The 26,182-nt window shown below is 43.5% G+C and overlaps 1 long non-coding RNA gene across 1 annotated transcript in view; it reads right to left on the reverse strand.

Annotated features, from left to right (window-relative positions):
- Positions 1-10,483: 10,483 nt before the first annotated feature.
- The window catches only part of LOC147345386 (uncharacterized), a 50,625-nt gene continuing 34,926 nt past the window's right edge, over positions 10,484-26,182 (reverse strand). Inside the window, exons 2-4 of the long non-coding RNA XR_015154713.1 lie at positions 22,614-22,661; positions 11,947-12,097; positions 10,484-10,813 (exon numbers count right to left, since the gene is read on the reverse strand). This is a non-coding gene — a long non-coding RNA (uncharacterized LOC147345386). The remainder of the gene's footprint in view (positions 10,814-11,946; positions 12,098-22,613; positions 22,662-26,182) is intronic.

The following is a 26,182-nucleotide window of genomic DNA, read 5'->3' on the forward strand; positions in this document are numbered from 1 at the left end:
AAAAACAGACATCACTAGGACCCAAGAAGCTTCCCTGCTCCCCCATCCCCTAGTCACTACTTCCCGAAGAGAACTGCACTTCTGATTTCTATGCCATTGATTAGTTTTGCCTGTTTTTGAATTTTATGTCATCTTCCAGCACATACCCTTTGGGGTCTGGTTTATTTTGCTCAATATTGTATTTGCGTGAGTCACCCATACTTTTGCATGTATAATATGCTGAATGTGTACTATCCCACCATATGAATACATTAGGGTTTATTTATCTGTTCTACTGCTGATCGGAATTTGGGTAGCTTCCAGTTTGGGGAGGTTATGGAGAGTGTTACAAACATTCTTGAACATTTCTTTGGGTGGACATACATACGCATTACTGTTGGCAATGAAATGAGTGGTCATGGAGAATGGATACATGTGTAGATTTTTTAAATTTACTTCTGGCTGCGTTGCATCTTCACTGCTGTGTGCAGGCTCATAGCGGTGGCTTCTCGAGCTGTGGAGCTCTAGGGCATGTGGGCTCGTTGTGGCACATGGACTTAGTTTTTCCACAGCATGTGGGATCTTCCCAGACCAGGGATCAAACCTGTGTCCCCTGCACTGGCAGGCGGACTCTTAACCACTGGACCACCAGGGAAGTCCAATAAATGTGGTTTTAATAGACAATGCCAGCAGTTTTTCAAGCCATGGTGCCACTTTACATGCCCACCCCTTGTATATGAGAGCTGTTTGTTCTCTTCATTTCTGCCACTAGCATTTTCTGTCTTTTCCATTTTAACCATTTTGGTAGGTGTGTTGGGTTTGCTTTTGAAAATCTATCTAGCAAAGAACAGTGAGAAGAATGCTACAATAAAAAAAAAATTAAATTAAATTTGAGCCCCTAACTCGAATTTACCAAATCTACTTCCTAGATGTGTGACATGGTGAGTCATTTTACTTCTCTAAGCCTATTTCCCTGAGTTTAAAATGAGGCTAATAATATCCCCAGGGAATTCAAAGCCCTTGTTTCAAGGAATGCTGTGTGGGCATTTGTGAACACCTACTCCATCCTGTTTTCAAGTCCATTTTCTCCCTGGATGCTAGAACTTACTCATCTGCCAGTGCTATATACCAATAACACATTGTAATCATTAGGTTGAGGTAGTAATTTCTGTGGTTGAAAAGTCAGGGCTTAATGTGTCATGCTGCTCTCTCTACAGGACTTTTGCATGCAAGATTACAACACGGAGAGGTAGTGGAGGCTTTGTTTTCCTCCTAGTTACTAAATTAAGAAGTGAAAACAGAACCTGGGGATAGCTTAAAACTGTACACATATTTTAGGACACCCAACTCTATATCATGTGGTGATCAAGTGGCATATCTCAGCCATGAGAAAGTCAAATTTAACTCATGGGGGAAAAGCCACAAAAAGGACTTACCAAGATAATCCTTAAATGACAGGACTTGGAAAGAAGAGATTAATCTGGCCACAGAAATCCCCTATTGGCTCTGCAGTTGCCTTAACTTCTTAGCTGTTGCTACATTTCCAAGATGACTTCTGACAATGTAATAAAATGGCCCAGGTTTAGCTTAGGGACATCTTGCTTTCTCTTCTGCTTAATCTCCCATTAAAGATATAGATACCCAGAGTAGCAACTGGTTGATTCAGACATCGGTAGACCAATTTCTCCACAGGTGTATACATGCAGAGACCTCAAAGCAGGGGTGCATAGTTAATCAGAATCTCATCATCAAAGAGCCTTTCATTCATTCTAAAAGCCAGTGTCTTTAATATTTTCAAGAGAGAAATCCTTGTTTTGAGAGCCCGGTGAAGAGCCTCAGAAACAGTTCCATCTGCTTGTTACAAATGATAAAATCGGTGACGAGAGTGATAAATTGCTTGCTGCTGGGGCTGCTAAGTCGCTTCAGTTGTGTCCGACTCTGTGCGACCCCATAGATGGCTACACAAGGTTAATTTTAGTGACAGGTTTTATTTGTTCAAATTTCCTGATTTTCAATCATTGAATTTTCTTCAAATTCCATAAAGAAATTTGGAGGTGAGCACAGAACTCATGGTGTGGATCTTAACTGTGATTATGTGGGGGCTTCTTTCTGCATCCTTCGGAGTCAGATTTTCCTTTGTGAGAACTTCCCTGAGTTTTCAGTTGATCCAGATGAAATCAATCCCTCCTTTTTCTGTGTGCCTAGGGTAATTTTGCATATTTCTCGACTATACCATTTCACTCATTCATTTATTATTTGTTTATTCATGTGTGTATGTATGATTGCATTCCCCAAGAACATCACATTTTACTAGATTTGTTATTTAATCATCCCTTGTCTTCTTGAATCTGATACCTAAAGTCAGGTACCTGACTTTAGGCAGCTATCAGATTGAATAATGGCTTGCATAATGGCTATCACAGTGAGAGAAATATACAGAGACAGAGAGAGGAAAAAGAAGAGAGGAAGGAGAAAGAGAATATAGTGTAGGGGAAAGAAGAAAAAAGAAAGAAAAGAGAGAGGAGAGAATTTAGGAGATGTTATGGACATCTGCTGATATTGCCTACTGAGCATCTCTATCCCCTTCTTCCAGCTCTAGCATCAACATTTTCATCTGGGAAACCAGACCTCTCTACTCTCACCCAGCCTGTGGACCTCATATGGGGCTGACCTCACAGTCCCCTACTCTAGGGATGCACACACAAAGCAGGGTGTCCAAGCAGCTTGGTTCATTCTTTGACCATAATCATGGGCAAATGTGACCAAGTCAGACTGGTATCACTCAATTCTGGGAATTTTATGAGAACTACTAAAAGGAGAAGCTCTCTTTTCACAAGTTTCAAGGGAATGTGTCTGGGTCTATCAGAAGCAATTTTGTCAGCATGAGGGGAAAAATCTTCCAAAGAACAAAACTTATTCAGATAGAAGCAGAGATGAAAATAGATTCCTGATGCTGTGATTTGAACCCCTGAATACAGCTGTACCTGAAGCTGGATTATTTTATGAATCTAGTCATCTGAGCCAATACATTTCCATTTTCTGGCTGAAACCAGTTTGAGTTAGATGTCTTTCATCTGTCTATAATCAATAGAACTCCAATTAACACAAGAGTTATAGAAGGAGAAAAGAGAAAAAAGTAAGGAAAAATAAGAGGACAGGCTTTGGGTACCTTTGGGTCCTCTAGGTACCTTCTAGGTCCTCTCTACTGATTGAATATTCATGGTCTAACCCAATAACAGGAAGCAACAGTTAGAACTGGACATGGAATAACAGACTGGTTCCGAATAGGAAAAAGAGTACGTCAAGGCTCTATATTGTCACCCTGCTTATTTAACTTACTTATATGCAGAGTACATCATGAGAAATGCTGGGCTGGAGGAAGCACAAGCTGGAATCAAGATTTCCAGGAGAAATATCAATAACCTCAGATATGCAGATGACACCACCCTCATGGCAGAAAGTGAAGAAGAACTAAAGAGCCTCTTGATGAAAGTGAAAGAGGAGAGTGAAAAAGTTGGCTTAAAGCTCAACATTCAGAAAACTAAGATCATGGCATCCAGTCCCATCATTTCATGGCAAATAGATGGGGAAAGAGTGGCAGCAGTGGCTGACTTTATTTTGGGGGGCTCCAAAATAACTGCAGATGATGATTGCAGCCATGAAATTAAAAGACGCTTACTCCCTGGAGGGAAAGTTAGACCAACCTGCTTCCGCTGCTGCTAAGTCGCTTCAGTCGTGTCCGACTCTGTGCGACCACATAGACTGCAGCCGACCAGGCTCCCCAGTCCCTGGGATTCTCCAGGCAAGAACACTGGAGTGGGTTGCCATTTCCTTCTTCAATGCATGAAAGTGAAAAGTGAAAAGTGAAGTCACTCAGTCATGTCTGACTCTTTGCGACCCCATGGACTGCAGCCTACCATGGAATTTTCCAGGCAAGAGTACTGGAGTGGGTTGTCATTGCCTTCTCTGATGACCAACCTAGACAGCATATTAAAAAGCAGAGACATTACTTTGTCAACAAAGGCCCATCTAATCAAGGCTATGGTTTTTCCAGTGGTCATGTATGGATGTGAGAGTTGGACTGTGAAGAAAGCTGAGCACCAAAGAACTGATGCTTTTGAACTGTGGTGTTGGAGAAGATTCTTGAGAGTCCCTTGGACTGCAAGGAGATTCATCCTAAAGGAGATCAGTCCTGGGTGTTCTTTGGAAGGGCTGATGTTGAAGCTGAAACACCAATACTTTGGCCACCTGATGGGAAGAGCTGACTCATTTGAAAAGACCTTGATGCTGGGAAAGATTGAGAGCAGGAGGAGAAGGGGACGACAGGATGAGATGGTTGGATGGCATCACCAACTCTATGGACATGGGTTTGTGTGGACTCTGGGAGTTGGTGATAGACAGGGAGGCCTGGCATGCTGTGGTTCATGGGGTCTCAAAGAGTCGGACACACCTGAGCGACTGAACTGAACTGAACCCAATAACCAGCTTGTGAATGAACTTTCTTGTTAGGTGGGAGGGAAAGGCCACGCCTGGGCAGACCCATGTTGGAGGTGTGTTTGGACAACGGCCTCCTCAGCCTTCTGCAATTTATTCTACCTACCACTCTAGTTAGGCTTCCTAGGTAGCACTAGAGGTAAAAGATCCACCTGCCAATGCAGGCGATCCAAGGGACTGGGTTTTGATTCCTAGATTGGGAAGATCCCCCGGAGGAGGAAAGGGTAACGCACTCCAGTAGTCTTGTCTGGAGAATTCCATGGACAGAGGAGCCTAGCAGGCTACAGTCTATGGGGTCACATATAATCAGACACGACTGAGTGACTAATACACACACCTCTCCAGTTAGGAATGACATAACCACGGGTACATCATTCCTTTCCTTTTATATAGCAAGTCTAACAGAGGAGCCTGGTGGACTACAGTCCATGGGGTTGCAAAAGAGTCAGACATGACTTAGCAACTAAACTACAACAACAGACCATAAAACAAGGATTTGGCCTATATTTTCAAAGCCCTTTCTATCTCTGACACCCCAGGTGCCTCACCTGGTTCTCCTGAAGCTCCAAACCAGTCTCATCCCCAGAGGTCTCTCTGAATCCCATGATGGGGCATCTTGGGTGAACAACCATCTCAGCTTTCCCAGGACTTAGGGGGGATCAGGGGACACAGGACTTTTAGTTCTGAAGCCTAGAACATCCCAGGAAATTGGGACAAGATTGGCTCCCCAGACTGACATATTCCCATTAGCTGCTGCAGCCCAAGGGTAAGGCTCCCTCTAACAGATCAGACATTGAAGAGCCTAAAATGATGGTGACCTATCTCCAAGAATTTCAGAACTTTGCAACAATGAGTTGTAAAACTCCTTGTATAAAAACATTGTTTAATTGTTAAGTCTCATAATGATAAAAGTCAAACATGTTATTTATAGAAATGTAGATAGAAATAATGGGGGATTCCCAAGTGGCTTCTATGGTAAAAAAAAAAAAAAAATCTACCTGCCAATGCAGGAGACTCTGGAGACCTGGGTTTGATCCCTGGGTCAGGAAGATACTCTGGAGGAGGAAATGGCAACCCACTCCAGTATTCTTGCCTGGAGAATTCCACGGACAGAGGAGCCTGCCGGGCTGCAGTCCATGGGGTCACAGAGTCAGACACAACTGAGTGAGCACATGGGCACAGACAGAAATAACAGGTTAAGTAGGTTGATAGACAGACAGACAGATGCTTTTTGGAATTCAGATCGCTGTCAAGCCATCCTTGCTGATGCAGAAACAAAAACAGCCTAGGGATGGCAGAGCAACAAGAGAGGAGGGTCCTGGATCCCTGAATGACCTTGTAGAGCAGAGAGGCCATGCTTGCCTGGATTGCTTTCCTTGCATCTCATCTTTTTTATGTTTAAGTTATTACTATTCTGGGCTGTTGATACACACAGGTAAACTAACTAATTCACACATTATCTCATCTGGCCATCGCTGGAGCTGTTTCTGAAGAGAAGTTAAGAACTTTGCCCTTGACCACATACCCGGTTAGTGGCTGAGATTCTAGTAGAGTTTAGGCCTGACTCACATACAATTTGGGCTTCTAATCTCCAGGCTTAACTGTCATTCTCACTTTTGCTTTTATGCAGTGCCTTCCAGCTTCCCAAGTGTTCCATGATTATTACTTAGATAAGGAGGCAGGAATTATTACTGTAGTTATTAGCCAAATCACTTAGGTATTTGACTAAAATCATCCAGTGAATTAGAGATGGAGCTAGGATAAAAGTCCTAGTCTTTGAAACTTTGCAACATTGCCTCTTTTACTTGACTTTATCCGTCAGGCTCTCTTGGAAGCACCAGACTCCACCAGCCTCTCCTAATATTTTTTAGTTACTCTAAGCCATTCATTCAGATATTAAATTCAAGAATACTAATGACAGCTATTTTCTTTGAATTAAGGTATATTTGACAGGGGAAAATTAATTTGTTAGACATAAATGAAGTTATGGTCAATTTCAGTCTCCCCTCCCACAGAGAGTAGTATCTTTTTCACTAGGTTTATTCAGAATTTTTATTAGTATCAATGAAATGGAGTTTAAACACTCTCTCTTTTAGCAAACAGATGATCTAATTCAGCCACAACCTGTCAGGCTTTGTTTATTGAGATTTAACAGCAGTACCTAATTCTTATCATCAATTTAGCATCCTTGAAACAGTCAGCTTCGTTCCCCAGTGCTCGACTTTCTGACAAACACTCTATTTTTCTTGCATATTTTCTGAACTGTAGGTTCTAATTCTATGTTCCAGTTAATTAGCACCGTCTGTAATTTTAGACAACCCATATCTGTTAAGGCACCCAAAATTCCATCTTTGTTTCCAAAGGTGGCTGTTTGTTGTGCCAGAAGGTACTTAGCTGCCGAAATAAATAGATGACGTATCACTTATAAAAAGTGCTGTTGCCTCATTGGGCAGATGTCTGGTGGTGATGGTACCTAAATATAGCATGCCGATTTTAGGGCAAAGATGTAATTTTAAAAAGTAATCATAAAACTATTGATCGGAACGATATCACTCATTTCCTGTTCACTGCAATTAAAGAAACCTTCATCCTTACCAGGCTTAGGAATTTTTAACCCTTGAAAACTAGAGCCCCCATGAACAGATTTCACACCAAAAAACTAAAAGGGATGGTTAGATAGCATCACAGACTCAATGGGCATGAATTTGAGCAAACTCCAGGAGATAGTGAAGGACAAGGAAGCCTGGTGTGCTTCAGTCCATAAGGTCGAAAACAGTCAGACACAACTTCAAGGCTGAAAGGCAACAACAACCCAGAGGGAGAAAAGTGTGAGTCAAAGACTTTTTTCTGCCCTTTATTCCAGCAATGAAAACACATTCAGGAGGGAAAAAAGGAGGTGCTATGGGAGGTACCATCTTAAATAATAATAAAACTCCTAAAAATATAATCCGGAGAAGGCTATGGCACCCCACTCCAGTACTCTTGCCTGGAAAATCCTATGGATGGAGGAGCCTGGTGGGCTGCAGTCCGCAGGGTTGCAAAGAGTCGGACACAACTGAGCGACTTCACTTTCCCTTTTCACTTTCATGCATTGGAGAAGGCAATGGCAACCCACTCCAGTGTTCTTGCTTGGAGAATCCCAGAGAGGAGGGAGCCTGGTGGGCTGCCATCTATGGGGTCGCACAGAGTCAGACACAACTGAAGCGACTTAGCAGCAACAGCAAAAATATAATCATTGTTACCATATTTCAGACTTCATCATGTGCCAGACATTGTGATAAGCACTTTATTTATATTGTGGGTTCATTCAGTTCTTGGCGTGCCTGTCATCAGAGCAAGATATATTCAATGTGAAGAACACAAAACTTACGTTTTAGGGTCCCCTCCCTCATATGGACCATTTCTAAGGCCCAAGCAACGTGTTTCCATCATCACATATTGCTTTGAAAATTTGTAAAAGTAAAATGTTTGCCTGGCAGTGGCTTAAGGCTGTGAATTCTTTCTCCTGGAGCTTGTCCTTTATTACATATTCCATCGTGGTTGGTGCTGGAGAGGCTGAGAGCCCTTGGGGATTTGGGATTCAGCAGCAGTAACACATCAGGGTAGGGTTTTGTGGGATATATTTATGTGTTTCTCACTCATTTCCATGAATAGTTAAGTTACTCTACCCGGGAGTGACTTATCCCTATGGTTTCCAGGAACACTCCCGCCGCCACTGCGCTGACTCATATGATATCTTGACCCAAAACTGCAGGGGCAGAGGTGGTACTTCAATGGGGCCAGAAGAAATGCAGGTACCAGAGGAGAATTTAGGTTGGAAGTTTACGGAGTCAGAAACTAGTCTGTGGGAAATTCTTCTAAAGCTTATAACTCATATATGAAACAAATTCATTAGAGCTTTCCCCAAATTTAGTGACAATACAAATTTACATGACATTACTAAAACAGTGAGTTGTGCAGCTGAAACAAAATTTTCTAAACAATCAATAGTCATATAGTATTTTATCAACCATGCTAGAAAAAGTTAAAGGGACTTCCCTGGTGATCCAGTTACTAAGACTCCGAGGTCCCAATGTAGGAGGCCTGGGTTCAATCCCTGGTCAGGGATCCCACATTCTGCAAACAAGACCTGGCACAGCCAAATAAATAGTTTTGAAAAGAGAACGTTAGAATTCTTTATTCTCTTTATAGAAAGTATCTTTATAAAATTATTGTCTTATGAAGACAGAGTAAGCAGCATGAGCATAGAGGGTGAAAATATTATAGAGATTGATTAGTCTCTTAGTAAAAACTATTATCTTTAAAAATTTGGTGATGTGGGCATTTATCATCTTTTAAAATTTGAAATCTGCCGTGGCTTCTTTTTTAATTCTAAATTAACATTTATTTCTGTACCTAATTTTCATAGTTTTGATTTTGCTTTCTTTTAAAGGGTGTATACAACACAGAATAACTTGAAGATCCCATAAAATGTAAAAATGGCTAAGCAGTAGAGAGATTTATTTCTCATATGATAAAGCATCTAGAGAAAAATGTTTCAGAGAAAGTAGATTCAGCACCTAGACACTGTCAGGGCTCTGTATCACTTTCCTGTGATTTTCTTGCTTTTCCCCTCATGACTGCAAGATGGCTGCTGTAGCACCAACCATCATAGAATCATTAATGTCTAAAACTATGAAGAAGGAAGATGGGCTCACTCTTTTCTCCATTCTCTTTCTTCTTGTTAGGGAGGGAAGTCTTTCCCCAGCATTCTCCAGCAAGTTTCCCTTTGGACTGCATGATCCAGAAATGATTGCATGGCCTAACCTGAATGGACTAGGATTATTATGATCACTCTAAAAGTCAAAATTCATCCCCTGGCACAAGATACCTTGCCTTGAGTACCTAAATGAAACAATACTCTATTTTCAACAAAGATGGGATGACTGTTGGTTAGGCAACAGCACAATAGCATCTCACAGTCTCACAATAGCATCACTGTCTCCTTTCTGTCCCCTTACATAAACAAGTTAAGGCTTAGTGATATAAAGTGTTGTGTTTCCAGAGTCACGCACTGGAAGTCGTGAAGTTAGAAAGCCCATATGTGTTTAACTCTGGGACTCAACTGATATCTTATACTATGTCATGTAGCCTTCCCAACCCACAAGGCCACTGGTACACACTACACTCTGTAGAACTTTGGGGAGCATGGGAGGAAGGAGTATAGGACAGCAGAACTTTGAGACTCAGAAAGTCTCAAAGGGTCAAAGAGGGAGAGGGGCCTCTGTTCTGAGTCCAGGGATCAAATTTCAATAGGGACCATTACAGGTACCCAAGACACATTTTGTTGTTTTTTGAGTGAAGAAGGGCATTTCAGGTAGTGGAGATGACATAAAGAAAATAATAGTGGAACATGACTGGATTAAGGGTAAAGAAAGACTGTGTTTGAATCAGAAATCTACCATTTTCAAGATCTGTTATTTCCCCTTGCAATATCTTATATTTTCAGAGGGGGATAGTTTGATGGGGGTCAAAGGAAAATCAGAGGAACCATCAGCTTCATGCCCCTTTTCCTTCACAGGGTATGAAACTGAGGCCCATAATAGTAAATTAGTGACTTGCCCCCAAATCCCAACCACTTATTACCAAAGCCTTCATCTACAAATTCGAGTTACTTGTTATTCAGTCTATCTTTTAGACCCTGAACTGGGAAGGCATCATTCTGTACTCAGTTCCTTATACAACCTACTCAGATCGTTTAATGCTAATAACATGCTTCTTTCCTTGTGGAAGTATGTCTATGATGACACTTATCAGCACCATCTAATACTGTGATTAAGTAATGCTTTTGAATTACTGTCTCCATTTCCAATAGGGTGTTTGGGAGATGTCAAACCCAATAGAGATCATGAATAATATTCCACATGAGATTAATATGATTGCTATCAACGGTGCATTCCACATGGTACCTCTCATTTCTGGTCAATTACACATCCATTCATTCATTCCACAAGATATACCACACATCAAATATGCTGCTCCAAACTCAGTTTATTATTGTTCAGTTCAGTTGCTCAGTTGTGTCCGACTCTTTGCAACCACGTGGACTGCAGCATGCCAGGCTTCCCTGTCCATCACCAACTCCCAGAGCCTACTCAAACTCATGTCCATCGTGTTGGTGATGTCATCCAAATATCTCATCCTCTGTCATCCCCTTCTCCTCCCACCTTCAATCTTTTCCAGGATCAGTGTCTTTCCCAATGAGTCCGTTCTTCGCATTGGGTGACCAAAGTATTGGAACTTCAGCTTCAGCCGCAGTCCTTCCAATGAATATTCAGGGTTGATTTCCTTTAGGATAAGTCTATTAAGAAGATTAAAGAAATGAAAGTGGGTAAAACGCTCAGAAGAATAATTGGAGCATCAGATCAGATCAGTCACTCAGTCGTGTCCAACTCTTTGCGACCCCATGGACTGTAGCCTACCAGACTCCTCCGTCCATGGGATTTTCCAGGCAAGAGTACTGGAGTGGGTTGCCATTGCCTTCTCCCTTCACACTGTTTAGTTCAGTTCAGTCACTCAGTCGTGTCCGACTCTTTGCGAACCCATGAATCGCAGCACGCCAGGCCTCCCTGTCCATCACCAACTCCCGGAGTTCACCCAGACTCACGTCCATCGAGTCAGTGATGCCATCCAGCCATCTCATCCTCTGTCATACCCTTCTCCTCCTGCCCTCAATCTTTTGCAGCATCAGGGTCTTTTCAAATGAGTCAGCTCTCTGCATCAGGTGGCCAAAGTACTGGAGTTTCAGCTTCAACATCAGTCTCTCCAATGAACACCCAGGACTGATCTCCTTTAGGATGGACTGGTTGGATCTCCTTGCAGTCCAAGGGACTCTCAAGAGTCTTCTCCAGCACCACAGTTCAAAAGCATCAATTCTTCAGCGCTCAGCCTTCTTCACAGTCCAACTCTCACATCCATACGTGACCACAGGAAAAACCATAGCCTTGACTAGACTAACCTTTGTTGGTAAAGTAATGTCTCTGCTTTTGAACATGCTATCTAGGTTGGTCATAACTTTCCTTCCAAGGAGTAAGCGTCTTTTAATTTCATGGCTGCAGTCACCATCTGCAGTGATTTTGGAGCCCAGAAAAATAAAGTCTGACACTGTTTCCACTGTTTCCCCATCTATTTCCCATGAAGTGGTGGGACCGGATGCCATGATCTTCGTTTTCTGAATGTTGAGCTTTAAGCCAACTTTTTCACTCTCCACTTTCATTTTCATCAAGAGGCTTTTGAGTTCCTCTTCACTTAGGCGCCCAATAAATTCTCTTTAAACTTTGGAAGATCCAGCAATATGGTTATTACTCTGACAACTTACAGCAGTTTTTCCCCAAGTGTGGCCAAACTCTCTAGGTCTGAACCTAGAAATATGCATTTTAGTGCACTCCCCAAGTGACATGGACATAGGCTTATGTTGGAGAATCACCAGCTTACCTGCTAAGAGATGTTGGGTAAATTTATTTGGTTCACAGCAATTTCCTCCTTTGGTCCTCAATCAATTAAGTCCATGTCAAGAAGACAGGGTGCACATCCAGTGCCTTTTAATCTCTGTCCTTCAATAGCTGGCCATTTTGGGTCATGTGATCTGCATGAAATGGAAACAGGCAAGCTGATGTGTTTAGACATGGAGTGAGGATTTTCAGAATGAATTTTTCAGTTGTCATCCAGTTAAGTCACCATTGCGGGGACCCTGGCAGCAACTGTTCCCCTTATTGGAGAAAGACACCATTGGGAGGCCAAGGAGAGCCATGGCTGCCCTGCCCCCCCATCCCCACTGAGAGTTGGTGGGTGGTATCTGAATGTGCCTCCCATCCATGATCACACTGGGGCTTCCCAGGTGGCACCAGTGGTAAAGAGCCCACGTGCCAAAGCAGGATACATAAGAGACTCAGGTTCGATCCCTGGATCAGGAAGATCCCCTGGAGGAGGGCATGGCCATCCACTCCAGCATTCTTGCCTAGAGAATCCCATGAACAGAGGAGCCTGGGGGGCTACAGTCCATAGGGTTGCAAAGAGTCAGACATGAATGAAGTGACTTAACATGCATGATCACACTTGGTCTTTCTGAAAAAAAAAATAGTGACTTTATGTTATAATGATTTGACTCTGCCAAAAATCCAGAAATAGCAAACTTGAAGTAATCAAATCAATAAACAATGTTTAGTAAGATGTACTAAATAACAGTATTTAGTATGTTCTTACATACAAGAACAGTTTGTGAATGGGGAACTTTCAGACTTAAAAAGGATATGAAGCTCAGGGGCATGACTTTACAGGATGGCTTATAAAGTGACAATGAGGAAGTTGTTTAATCTTTAGAGTCATTGCTTATTACAATGGAGATTTCCAGGTATCAGGAGATTGGTTAAAAGTGACTATCTTATTCTCTCACCAGAGTGAAGGTGTGGTTTAACGGTAGAAACTTCCAGCTAGTAGATAAATAAGTCCTGGATATCAAAAACATAGCATAGTGTTTACACACAATAATATTGTAATATAAATATCAAAATAGCTAAGAGACTAGAATTTAATTAGGCTCAGAATGCTTATTCCTAGAAATGATAATTATGTGTTGTGATAGAGGTGTTAGCTAAATCTACAGTGATCATTATATTGTGCTATGTAAATGTATCAAATTAACGGGTAATATGCCTTAAACTTATACAATGTTATTATGTCAAATATATTTCAATAAAGAAATAAATTTAATAGACTCACAGACATAGAAAACAAACTTATGGTTACCAAAGAGGAAAGGCAAGGGGAGGGACAAACTAGGAGTTTGGGATTAATAGATACACACTCTCCTCATTTCTGTTCTGGAAAACCATGGCTACCCCCAGCTGGCCTTTTATGGAGCACGGAGGTATTGAAGAACTCCTATGGGAGGCCAGAAAGCCACACTCCTGATAGGACCCAGAAGCAACAAAGCCAGGAGTGATGTGGCAGTTTGACCAGGATGTTAGTGATGAGACCATCAGTGGGCTGGTCTTTGAGCATGTGTGAAGCATGGCTGGGTCCTCACAAATAGCCAAGGGAGATGGTGGGGAAGGAAAAGGCCATGTAGTTCTTTGCTGGAGACAAAGGGTCATGGCAATTTAAGTGTTTGTGCCAATTTGGCTCCATGTGTGGGTAAGCCAGGTGAAACCTGGATCATTTTGGATATATCTGTGCATGTTGCTGCGCTAGACTATAAACACCTAGAAGGAAGGACTCGGGTCTTGCATGATTTTTAATCCCAGCATCAGGTGCACAAAATTGGGGCTTAATCAATACTTGCTAAATGCCCTGAGGAACTCCATTTATTAATCAATTCATCCATTCATTTATTTAACAAATAATCAGTGAATATAATATTGTCCAGGCACTGTGTTAGAGCTGGGTTAACATTGGTGAATAAACCACATTGTTAGCTGCCCTTGTGAAGCCTGTAACCTAGTGAGGGACAGACAAGCACATAAAATTAATATATAATTGAAAAGATTATGAAAAATGCTAAATGTGGAATATAGGGAGAAGGATAAAGGGAGAAGGAAGATGCCTGAAGATCGAGTACCAGGAAAACCCCCTTTGAGGACTGATGTTTAAGTCAAGAATTCTTGAAGGATGGAAACATGGAAGGTGGAAGAGCCTTCTCAGCAGCCATCACAGCATGCACAAAGGCCCCGAGGCAAGAATTAATGGAGTGGCACATGATTTATGGACATGAAGTAGAGCAGACTCCAGGAGATGGTGAAAGACAGGGAAGCCTGACATGCTGCAGTTCATGGGGTCGCAAAGAGTCAGATACGACTTGGTTACTGAACAAAAACGACATAAGATTTATAAGAAATATAACCCACACCCTAGATTGCTGCTCACTGAATAGCCCTACCCTATTTAAGCAACAGAAATCCTGAACTAAGTGCCGGGGACCAGCCCCAGCTGATCCAGGGTATTCGAAGGAGAGACGGCCTAGGCGACTATTTATATGCTAATTAGAGATATAGAGAACAATAGAATGAGGATAGCTCAGTCGGAAAATTCAGTGGAGAAAAGAAGCTGAGTAGCTTGGTTTACGCGGGAGACCAATAAAACTTCAAGACAAGAAGTTTGCACCACTTACGTAGGCCGCAGGCGCCCTCTCGAATAGCGGAAGGTGTCTCACCCTAGACACCTTCTCGAGTGGGTCTTAGAAGCCCAGGCATAATTAGTAAGCGTGGTGGGTTCCGCGCTCCAGATGGAGACTCAGCTGGAAGTTAAAGGGAAGAATGACATGGGGAGACCAAGCGCTGGTGAACAAGGCCCGTAGCTTTATTTTTAACAGGGGCTTTTATACCCTAAGTTACACATAGAGGATAATAGGGGATGCAAAGTCAGCAGTCTTTGATTCTTATCAAAAACCAAGGTTTCTTTCCTGCAAATTTATCGTATACAAATGGTTTAGGTGATTTACATCATCTTCTGGCCAGAAGGCCTACTAACATTTTATGACTCTTGACAAGGACTTATCAACAAAGACTTATTTTCTCTAAGAGTAATTATTTTAAGGTTTGGCACCATCTTCCAAAGATAAAATTGCATTCCTATAGGGCGGATGTGTAATGGGTTTACAACAAAGAAAGAATTTATTACCTTAAGGGTCTAAAGTTCCTAACACCAAGGCCACTACTTATTTTTTACTATATACCAACTATTAATTAATACACATTCAAGGATACAATTCAGGGGATGTGAAAACTTGGCAACAAGCATTGACTCATCAATGAAATCCTTTACTAGTTTATTCTGACAGTTTTTAACTCTCTGAGAGGCTCTAAGCTATTTGAATATCTTAAGCTTCCCGTGCCTCTGGAGGCTAGGAGACTGTAAACAATCGTATGCATAGCTGCAGGAGTCAGGGTAAACTTGTCAGGCGAGTTAGAGAGCCATCTGAGGGGTTTGGATTTAAACACTCCTAATTGTCCAGGAACTTTATTAATTGGAGCTGTAAGTTAACTCTTTGACAGAGAGAGAGTGAGATGGTGGTAGGGGACAGCCCCCAGTAAAGTCAGAGGTGAGAGCACAAAGCAATAAAGTAGGCAGACTCTGGTTTTTTGGGGGAAAATGCTCGAGAATATCCGGGCGGACTCCTGAGGCTCGATCCCGCCTTTGCGTATGCCGAGCCTCCTTCCTCATGACCTTTGTCATGAGCGGAATGCCTCACCGGCTCCCTGCAACTAAGAGTCAAGTCTGTCTGAGACAAACCAAGTTCTGTTGTGAGCCCTCGGGATTGCTTTGGTTTGTGCTCCTTTACAAAAGGAGAGTCATCCATTTGGAAAATCCAGGCACTGCGGGGTTGGAGTTTCTAGGAGACTTTAGCATCTCAGGGCTCAACCTAAAATCTCGTCTTATAGGTTTCTAATTTGTTACTCTTCACCCTGCACCCCCCACCCCCCCCACCCCCCTGCTCTTGATCGTGGAAGATGAAAGCGTGAGTCATGCGATTTAGAATGTGTCAGTGTCACATTTCAGGGCCACGTTCCAAATAGAAAGGAATATTTTTTTTTTTTTTTTTTTGGTGAAGATAATGAAAAAGTTCTAGCTCTGCTGTTACTATTTATGTGACCCTGAACCTCTTACCTCAACTTCCCACACCCGGTTGCTTCCTTGCCAAAACAGTCTTTGTGAGCCCCGTGATGTTTATGAGAACTGGCTCAGTTTTGTGCAGTAGGAAGGCATTTCTTGAGCACCTAACAGTCAGTCACTCATTTGACAAATGCATTGATTCCCTCTCTGTATGTTTTAAGCACTGAGTGAAACTCTGGAGATACAACAGAGTAAAACAGGAGCATCCCAGCTGCCAAGAGCTCACGGTCTACCAGGAAAGACAGGCTTAAAGAACAGCAGATGTGAATTTCAGCCCAAAATGTTAGCACTATATATAAAACAGGTAAACAACAAGGATTACTGTATACCACAAACATCTTGAAATACAGAAAATAATGGAAAAGAATCTAAAGAATTTTTTGAAAAAAAAATACACACACACACACATACACACGTATATATTGTTGCTGGTTTTTTGTTGCTAAGTTGTGTCTTTTGCAACTCCATGGGCTGTAGCCTGCCAGGCTTCTCTGTCCAGGGGATTTCCCAGGCAAAGATAGTGGAGTGGCTTGCCATTTCCTTCTCCAGGAGATCTTCCCTACCCAGGGACTGAGCTCGCATCTTCTGCTTGGCAGGCAGATTCTTTAGCACTGAGCCACTAGGGAAGCCCTATATATATAATCACTTTGCTGTACACTTGAAACTAACACAATATTGCAAATCAACTATACTCCAGTCAAATTATTTTTTTATAGTGAGGTTGCAAGAAATAGCAAAGATATTTATTGTCTGTAAACCAAGTGAAGGCTCATTTCAAGCCCCAATTGTGTCTGGTTGGCAGGTAATTCAGTCTTGGACATCACCAGGCTCAGTCTCTTAACGTGGGACTTTGCAGAGAACCTTGATTTCATCCTGTGAGACTTCTAGCAGACTACTTATGCTCAGCCCAGATTCCTGATCCCAGGAAATGGTGAGACGATAAATTTGTATTGTTTTAAGCCCTTGGATTAGTGGTGGTTTTGCAGCAGTAGAACAAAAATACAGAGGGTCTCCCATCCTTCCCTACATCTCTCCCGGTTTCTGTGAGTGTCCTTGTGTGTGAGCCTTCACGGTTCCTGCTGTGGTTTCCATGACACCTGAGACCAGTCTTACAGACCAGCAACCCAGATATTGTGATCCAATGTCTTTGGTGCACCAGACCTCCAAGTCCTTGTGCCAAGCATCCATGCCCACTGTCCATCCTCACTCTGGGGGACTCTCTTGTCTCAAAGCTAGACCCCAAAGTCAAGCTCTTCTCTTCCTGTTCCCCTGCTGGGATGATGCCAGAAATGGCTTAGAATTTCATAAGATGCAGGGGGAAAAATAAAACAAACCCAGGTTCTTACTTTGCTTTAAAATGACATGGAGAATCATCACAGAACACTGAGTTAGAGGGGTGGGATGGGGGAGGGAGGCCCAAGGGGGAGGGGATATGTGTATACATACAGCTGATTCACTTTGTTGTGCAGCAGAAACTAACACAACCTTGTAAAGCAGTTATGTGCTCAGTCGCTCAGTTGTGGCCGGCTCTTTGTGACCCCATGGACTGTAGCCCACCAGCCTCCTCAGCCCATGGAATTCTCCAGGTAAGAATACTGGAGTGGGTAGCCATTTCCTTCTCCAGTAAAGCAATTATATTCCAATAATAAAATAAATTCACAAACAAAAAATTGACACGGAAGAAGGGGTCCCATAGACAACTTGGGATTAGTGTGGGGAACTGGGGGGAGTTTGGAAAGCAAGGCATGGCTATTTCTCCTCTGTTCTTGTTGTTCTGCAGAAGTGGCAATGGAACACCAATGTCTTCATATATTTTCCCATCAAACTAATGATGATATTATACCGTTTCAAGTGCTGTAATAGGAGAAGAACATGGGGCAACAGGAGCATATACCAGGGGCCGTTGGCATTTTCTAGCAAGTCTAATGGAAGATTGTTGGGTTGCACCCAGCAGTCTGCAAGCCCTGTACTTAGCTAGCTTCAGGACGGAAGAAAGAGCTCGGAGTCAGTGACAGAGACATCAATGGTTTAATGAATGGGGGGATCTTACAAGCAAGTTCCTGGAGCGACACCCCACCATGGGTGGCAGATGGTAGGTGGGACATGGCAGGAGGTTACCGGTTATAGAGGGAATTGACGTCAGATTGGCTCATCCGTTACTAGGGAAACAAGCAGAGGGGCACACTGCTCACCACCCCTTTGATAAACTATCATGGTTGAGATGTTCTAATCTGAAGATTGGAACAATCACTAGCTGGGGCAGAGGCACTGTATGTAGGAAGGTCAGTTATGTGAGTAGGGTGTAGATGAAGCAGGCATTGGTCAAGCAGGGGATGTACAGAGAGCAAGAAAACAGCCATCTTAGGGGCCTGATCATACAGAAACTTACTGGTGGAAATGGAATTTAGTGTGAGAGCCAAAGAATGAGGAATTAACCAAGTGAAAGGGTAGTGGGATTCGGAGGGGGGAAGGGGGTGGAAGGAGACAATATGTTATTAACTCAAAGCCAATCAAGACATGGCACAGTTAAAGAATTAAAGAGCAGAGCATGTGCTGGAGAGAAGGGGATGACGCTGGGGGATAAGTCTGGGTAGATAAGAAAGGCTCAGCCAGGGAAAGCCGTACAAACCCAGTTAACAACTTTTCTGTATCAGTCAGCTTTTGCTGTTGTAATTCTGCCTAACAAAAACCTCCCAAACTACGTGGGCTATTGAAAAAAAAAAAAAAGCATTTCAGTTTTGCTTATGGGTCTCTGGAGAGGCAGTTGTGTTTCTGGGCTTGACTAGAATCAGCTAGGTTTGAATCTAGGTTGGGCAGTGGGTTGACTCCACCTGCTTCCTCCTTCTCTTTGGACCAGTGGCTAAGTGAGGCATGTTTTTCTCATGGTAGATGGCAGATATGCAACAAGGTGAGAGGAAGCATGTAATGTTTCTTAGGGTCTCAGCTGGGAACTGGCACAATGGGAGTTCCATTCAAGTTCCATTGGCCGGTCACCTGGCCAGGGCAGGAAAGGTCACTTTGCCCGCAGAGGAAGAGACACACTTCAGACGCCCATGGGAAAGGGCAGGGAGGTGCGATTTCTAATTCAGGGAGGGAAGAGAGAAGTGGGAACAGTAGCCCAACTTGTAATCCTAGGGGTAATAGAAACCCATGCCAGGGTTTCAAGGAGAGCTATGAATAAAATGATCAGATGAGCAAAATGTTATGCCAATGTGAACAGCCACCACTCTCAAGAGTCCTGAGGGGTGCAGCACTTCCTCCATGGATCTTGATCCTACTTGGTCACCTGAGCCTCAAAGCTGGCCTATCTGTTCTCAGAGATTCACACAACCTTTAATGAACTGTTGCCCCTTCCCTCAGCTGTGGTCCTTAATAGGACTAACCCAGGATTTGAACCCAGGTCTCCTGCATTGCAAGTGCATTCTTTACCATCTGAGCCACCAGGGAAGCCCCAACAATACACCAGAGTGGATGTCCAACACAGTCCCCTTCTGCCGTCTTCTGTCCCAAATCCCTGGAAATGGCCAAAATAATATGACTAAAAGGGAAAACAAATGATCAATGGAAAACATCAGTTCAGTTCAGTTCAGTCGCTCAGTCATGTCCGACTCTTTGCAACCCCATGAACTGCAGCACGCCAGGCCTCCCTGTCCATCACCAACTCCTGGAGTTCACTCAGACTCATGTCCATCGAGTCAGTGAACATAACATCAATGAAAAACAACAAGAGAGGGACATTAGTGGACCAGAAACAATGAGAAATCACTACAAGCAAGTAAACAGGATGTGACTGAAGGAAGGAAAATTGGTGAGAACCTTGGGGATGGGACTGGTTACAGGCTTTGCAGGGCCCAGTGCAAAGTGAAGATGCTGGGCCCAGGTTAAGAAATGATTCAGGATTTCTATATGGCGACACCAGAGAACTCAAATAAGCCCAGAGCCCTTCTACGTGTACAGCCCATTGAGAAGAAGAAAGATTCCATCAAGGTGACTAGTCAGTTGACCTTAATACAGAGAGGATCCTAAGTTATTCAACTGGGCCCAGTGTAATCACGTGAGCCTCATGAGATTCTAAGTAGAGAAACCACCAAGCTAAGCTGCACGTAACCTTCTGAAAGATGGAAGGTATGAGATAATAAATCTATATTGTTTTAAAAAAAAGAAGAAGAAGAAGAAGATCCCTTTTCTTTCCTGGCAAGGGCTCAGCCAATGAAAAGCCATGGACACTGCACAGGCCACATGCCCATGAAGCTGGCCGGCTAAAGGCAGCAGGTACCATGTGCAGGAGGGGGCCAAGAGCAACAATCATGGGGATTGGTTTGAAATCAGATTTATAACCAGGGCAGGATTCCCACATGGTGCCATGGTAAACAATCTGCCTGCCAGTGCAGGAGATGCAGGAGATGTAGGTTCGATCCCTGGGTTGGGAAGATCCCCTGGATGAGGAAATGGCCACCTACTGCAGTGTTCTTGCCAGGATAATCCCATGGACAAAGGAGCCTGGCAGGCTATGGGGTGGTAAAGAGTTGGACACAACTGAGCAACTGAGCACACATTACAACCAGAGCAGTTGATGAGTTTAGCACGTGTCTTCTGCCAGGCCTGAAACCCTCCACTTGTTCCCATCAGGTGAAGGATTGGTTCTTCCGACCTGGACTGCTGTCATAGTAACCACTCACTAGGTGGCTTAGACAACAGAGACACATTGTCTCCTAACTCCGGAAGCCAGAAATCAGGAACTGTGGTGTCTGCAGGGCTGGTTCCTCCTGGAGGTGGTGAAAGAAGTCAGTCCCATGCCTCTTCCCTAGCTTCTGGAGGTCTGGTGGCAATCTTTGGTGTTCCTTGGCTTGTGTCGAGGCATTGCCCTGATCTCTGCCTTCAGCTTCACTTGATGTGCTGCCCAGGTACATGTCCGCGTCCAAAGTCCCACTTTTCATAAGACACTACTCATACTGGATTAAGGGGAGGGTCCATCCTTCTCCAATAGGACCTAATTTTAAATAATTACATCTGCCATGACCCTATTTCTAAACATCATATTCTGCTCAATATTTTGTAATAATCTATAAAAGACTCTGAAAAAGAGTATATATAGATACATAGATAAAACTGAGCTATATTGCAGTACACGTGAAACTAACACAACATAGTGAATCAACTATAGTTCCATTAAAAAAAATAAAGTCACATTCTAAAGCACTGGGGATTAGCTATATGTCTAATGACAAATGAATGGAAAATGAAGATGTAATACATATATACAATGGAATACTACTTAGTCATAATCAGTAACAAAACTGGGTCCATGTGGATGGACCTAGAGTCTCTCATACAGAGTGAAGTAAGTTAGAAAGAGAAAAAACAAATACTACATACTAATGCAAATATATGGAATCTAGAAAAATAGTGCTGGTGCTGCTGCTGCTAAGTCGATTCAGTCGTGTCCGACTCTGTGCGACCCCATAGACGGCAGCCCACCAGGCTCCTCTGTCCCTGGGAGTCTCCAGGCAAGAACACTGGAGTGGGTTGCCATTTCCTTCTCCAATGCATGAAAGTGAAAAGTGAAAGTGAAGTCACTCAGTCGTGTCTGACTCTTAGCGACCCCATGGACTGCAGCCCACCAGGCTCCTCCGTCCATGGGATTTTCCAGGCAAGAGTGCTGGAGTGGGGTGCCATTGCCTGCGCAGATGAACCTATTTCCAGGGCAGGAATAAAGACACAGGTATACAGAACAAACATATGGACCCAGGGGGAAGGAGAGGGTGGAACGAATTGGGAGAGTATGACTGACATATACACACTACCATGTGTAAAAAGGTAGTGTAAAAGGGCTCTTGTGGGAGCTCAGCTGTGTAAGCTCCTGTATAAAAGGTAGTGTAAGAGGGCTTCCTGTGGAAGCTCCTGTATAGAAGGGTTTCCCTGGTGGCTCAGCTGGTAAAGAATCTGCCTGCCATGCGGGAGATCTGGGTTCGATCCCTGGGTTGGGAAGATCCCCTGGAGAAGGGAAAGGCTACCCACTCCAGTATTCTGGCCTGGAGAATCCCATGGACTATACAGTTACAAAGGGTCAGACACGACTGAGCGACTTTCACTTTCACTTCATGTGTGAGAAAGATAGCTAGTGGGAAGCTGCTGTATAGTACCAGGGATTCAGCTGAGTGCTCTGTGGTGACCTAGACAGATGGGGGGAGGGGTGGGAAGGAGGTCCAAGAGGCAAGGGATATATGTATACAGAGAGCTGATTCACTTCACTGTACGGTAGAAACTAACACAACATTGTAAAGCAATTATACTCTAATGATAAAATAAAAAATAAAATTTTAAAGCACTAGGGGCTAGGAATTCAACACATGAATCTGACCAGAGACACAATTCAACCCACAACCGGGGTGTGGTGGGAGCTTGAGGCCGAGGTGCAGGGCCATGCCCCGACACAGACTTCTTCACTCCCAGGACACGGGCAGGCAGGGAAGCTCCCCCACCCCCCGCCTCACCTGGCTGCGTTCTGCTCCTCTCTCCACAATCACAGGCAGCAGATGGCCCTAAACAGACAGAGAAAACCAGGACCATCAAACACCAGGGCAAACCAAATGTCAGGGAATGAGAAAGTTTCTCATGAAGAATATCATTTGATTAGACTGCATTACTTATACAAAACAGATGGACTTTTCATAGTCCCCTGACCATTCTGAATTTGTACTGCAATTACCCAACAGGTGCGGCTGTCTCTTGCACTACCTTACCTGCTGCAGTCAGGTTACAGAGTTTGGAAACACTGTGGCTTGACTCATCCAAGGTCAGAGGTTGTGAACCTCGGCTACACACTGGAATCCTCTGGGGGGCTTTGAAAATGCTGCCTGGGCCCCACCATTGAACTAGTCTGGGGGGTGCAACCTGGACACTGGACTGTTTTTCTTTTGAAAGCTCCCAGGGATGGCGGAGCCTGGTGGGCTGCCGTCTATAGGGTTGCACAGAGTCGGACATGACTGTAGTGACTTAGCAGCAGCAGCAGCAGGTGATCAGAGTGCATAGCGGAGGCTGAGAACCGCTGGCTTGGAACCCTCCCACAACCTAGCCATCTGCGTAGCTGTAATGATGCATATTGATTGCAGATGGCATGGAATAGGTTTGTCGGAGGTTGTCTTTTGTTCATTGCTTTTGAATGAAATGCATCAATATCTCTATTCTTTAACTCTGCAGGGCCACATGCTCTATTTTCTTTAACTTCTGTCGGCTGCTAAGGAGCCAAATCTTTGCCGTATGAAGTTCGACTTTGGCTTACACAAGCAGCACCTCAGCTGGAAACCGAGGCAGCACAGTGAATTGTAGTAAAATGGAATAGAACAGAAAATAGGTTTGCATTCAGTACAATGTATGATCAGGAGTAATCGTGTGGACCATAGCATCTTTTTTTCCCCAAGGATGCAGTTTGGTCCTGCTTACTCTATTCAGCAGAAAACACTGGTCTGAGGCCACAGTGCATTGCTCCCTCTGCCTCCTGGGTTCTTTTCCTTTTACTCTCTCTCTCTGATTCTCTTTCCATCTTCTCATTTATTCTCATTCCCTTTCTCTTCTCTTATGTTCCTTCCCACGTTGTCTCTCTCTTTCCCTTTCTATCCTCAAAACTGTTACTCTCACCACTTTCACAGGTTGGGGTTGGGGCAGTGTAGGTTCAATAGCTAAAATGCTCTGACAATCAAGACGTTATACATGCAAACCCTACGATCTTCTGGGACATCTTCTATTGCTTCTTGTAAAAGATGTGAGGAGAAACCACGAAGCCAAGAGAACTAAGTAGGTCTCTCTTTCCCTCAACCCATGAAGTCTTTCTCTCCTACAGTCTTCTCTTTCCAAATCTGCTATGTCACCCTGTTTGCTGGTCCCAGAAACTATACCTAGGGAAGTTGGCTCTACAAACCTGGGAAATAATAATAGTGATTGACTAGAGCATGCTTCTTACGTGCCAGGCACCCTTCTTAGCACCTCTGACAGATAAGGAGACATAGCCAGAGATGGGAGTAGATTTCAAGCCCAGGCTTTGTGCTCCAGGGTCTTTATATTATGAGCATTTCAGAAGGGGAAGTGAGAAAGAAAGATTACAGCGAAGGAGAGAGACAGAAAGTAGAAAGCAGAAAGATGAAAGACAGAGACACAGGGGGGATGAAGAGAGACAGCCACTAAGACATAAAGAAGAAGAAACAGAATGGGACCATAAAAACCTCAGCAGCAACAATCACAGAGCCAGAGAGAGCCCTGGTGAACACACTTTGTATTGGCTGTGAATTGGGTAAAAGCAAGTCCATGTCTGGGGCCAGTTTAGCTGAGAATCTCCAACTGTATGAAGTACAAGTTTGACTCAGGTATGGCTTGAAAGAAAATTCTGATGTCATGGTTCACTGGTTTTGGAAAATGTGTGTTTGTTTCTGGTTCACCTGGTGTCTTTTGAAAAGGGAGGGAAAAAATCCCCTTTACTTCTAGTTTCAAGCCAGAAGAGAAAAAAAAAAAGTAAAACATTGTATTTAAGTCTTGTTTAATTCAGCCTTCAGAAAACCAAGGCAAAAAATTCTGATTTTTTTTCCAAGTCTCATCATTGGCACTTGCCAATTGAAATCTTCAGAGACCTTGTTAAATCCAATGCCTAACCTACTGCAGCCATGAAATTAAAAGATGCTTACTCCTTGGAAGGAAAGTTATGACCAACCTAGATAGCATATTCAAAACCAGAGACATTACTTTGCCAACTAAGGTCTGTCTAGTTAAGGCTATGCTTTTTCCAGTGGTCATGTATGGATGTGAGGGTTGGACTGTGAAGAAGGCTGAGCACTGAAGAATTGATGCTTTTGAACTGTGGTGTTGGAGAAGACTCTTGAGAGTCCCTTGGACTGCAAGAAGATCCAACCAGTCCATTCTGAAGGAGATCAGCCCTGGGGTTTCTTTGGAAGGAATGATGCTAAAGCTGAAACTCCAATACTTTGGCCACCTCATGTGAAGAGTTGACTCATTGGAAAAGACTCTGATGCTGGGAGGGATTGGGGGCAGGAGGAGAAGGGGACGACAAAGGATGAGATGGCTGGATGACATCACTGACTCGATGGACGTGAGTCTGAGTGAACTCCAGGAGTTGGTGATGGACAGGGAGGCCTGGTGTGCTGCGATTCATGGGGTCGCAAAGAGTCAGACATGACTGAGCGACTGAACTGAACTGAACTGAAGGGATAATACTGATCAATTTTTGCTTATCATTTCTCTTGGTGGAAGAATATCTGTGCAGTAAATCAGTTGATAAACAGAAAACAGGAAGAAGGAAGGCAAATAAAGGGTCTATCCAGCCATTAAGGTTCCACTAGGCAGAGGATGAGATGGCTGGATGGCATCGCTGACTCGATGGACGTGAATCTGAGTGAACTCCGGGAGTTGGTGATGGACAGGGAGGCCTGGCGTGCTGCGATTCATGGGGTCGCAAAGAGTTGGACACGACTGAGCGACTGAACTGAACTGAACTGAACCTAGTAGTTTCATTAGAAGTAAGTGGGGATAACAAGGCAGGATGGGGCTGCATTTCCTGGATTTGAAGTTCCAAGAGCACCCATCGTAGGGAAGTAGGGGTGGATGGAACCTGTTGGTGGTTATAATTGGTAGAGGTATTGTATTGTGATTTTCAGGCCAGTTCCAGTAGCCTCAGCTAATCAATTTTATTTCTTTAATTTCTTAGTGTGGTAGGTGTTAGGATGCTAGTGACCTAAGACCTATCTTTTGTGGTATGTTGGTGGGACCCTGAATCATTAAGAGGAATTATTTCCCTTCCAAATGGTCTTGGAACATTGCTATCTGCTCATTCCATTCTGTGGTCACTTGAGTGTAAGATGGAGACCTAATTTAATTCAATAAAAGTTGCATGTTCTTCAATAGGTGAATGGATATGTGAACTATGGTATATTCAGACAATGGAATATTATTCACTGTTAAAAAGAAACAACCCATTGAGCCATAAAAAGACATGCTGCTGCTGCTAAGTCGCTTCAGTTGTGTCTGACTCTGTGCGACCCCATAGACGGCAGCCCAC

This window comes from Bos grunniens, chromosome 25 (genome assembly GCF_055505025.1).
Source record: "Bos grunniens cultivar Pamir isolate PY7600 chromosome 25, Bosgru_T2T1.0, whole genome shotgun sequence".
NCBI classification, from domain to species: domain Eukaryota; kingdom Metazoa; phylum Chordata; class Mammalia; order Artiodactyla; family Bovidae; genus Bos; species Bos grunniens.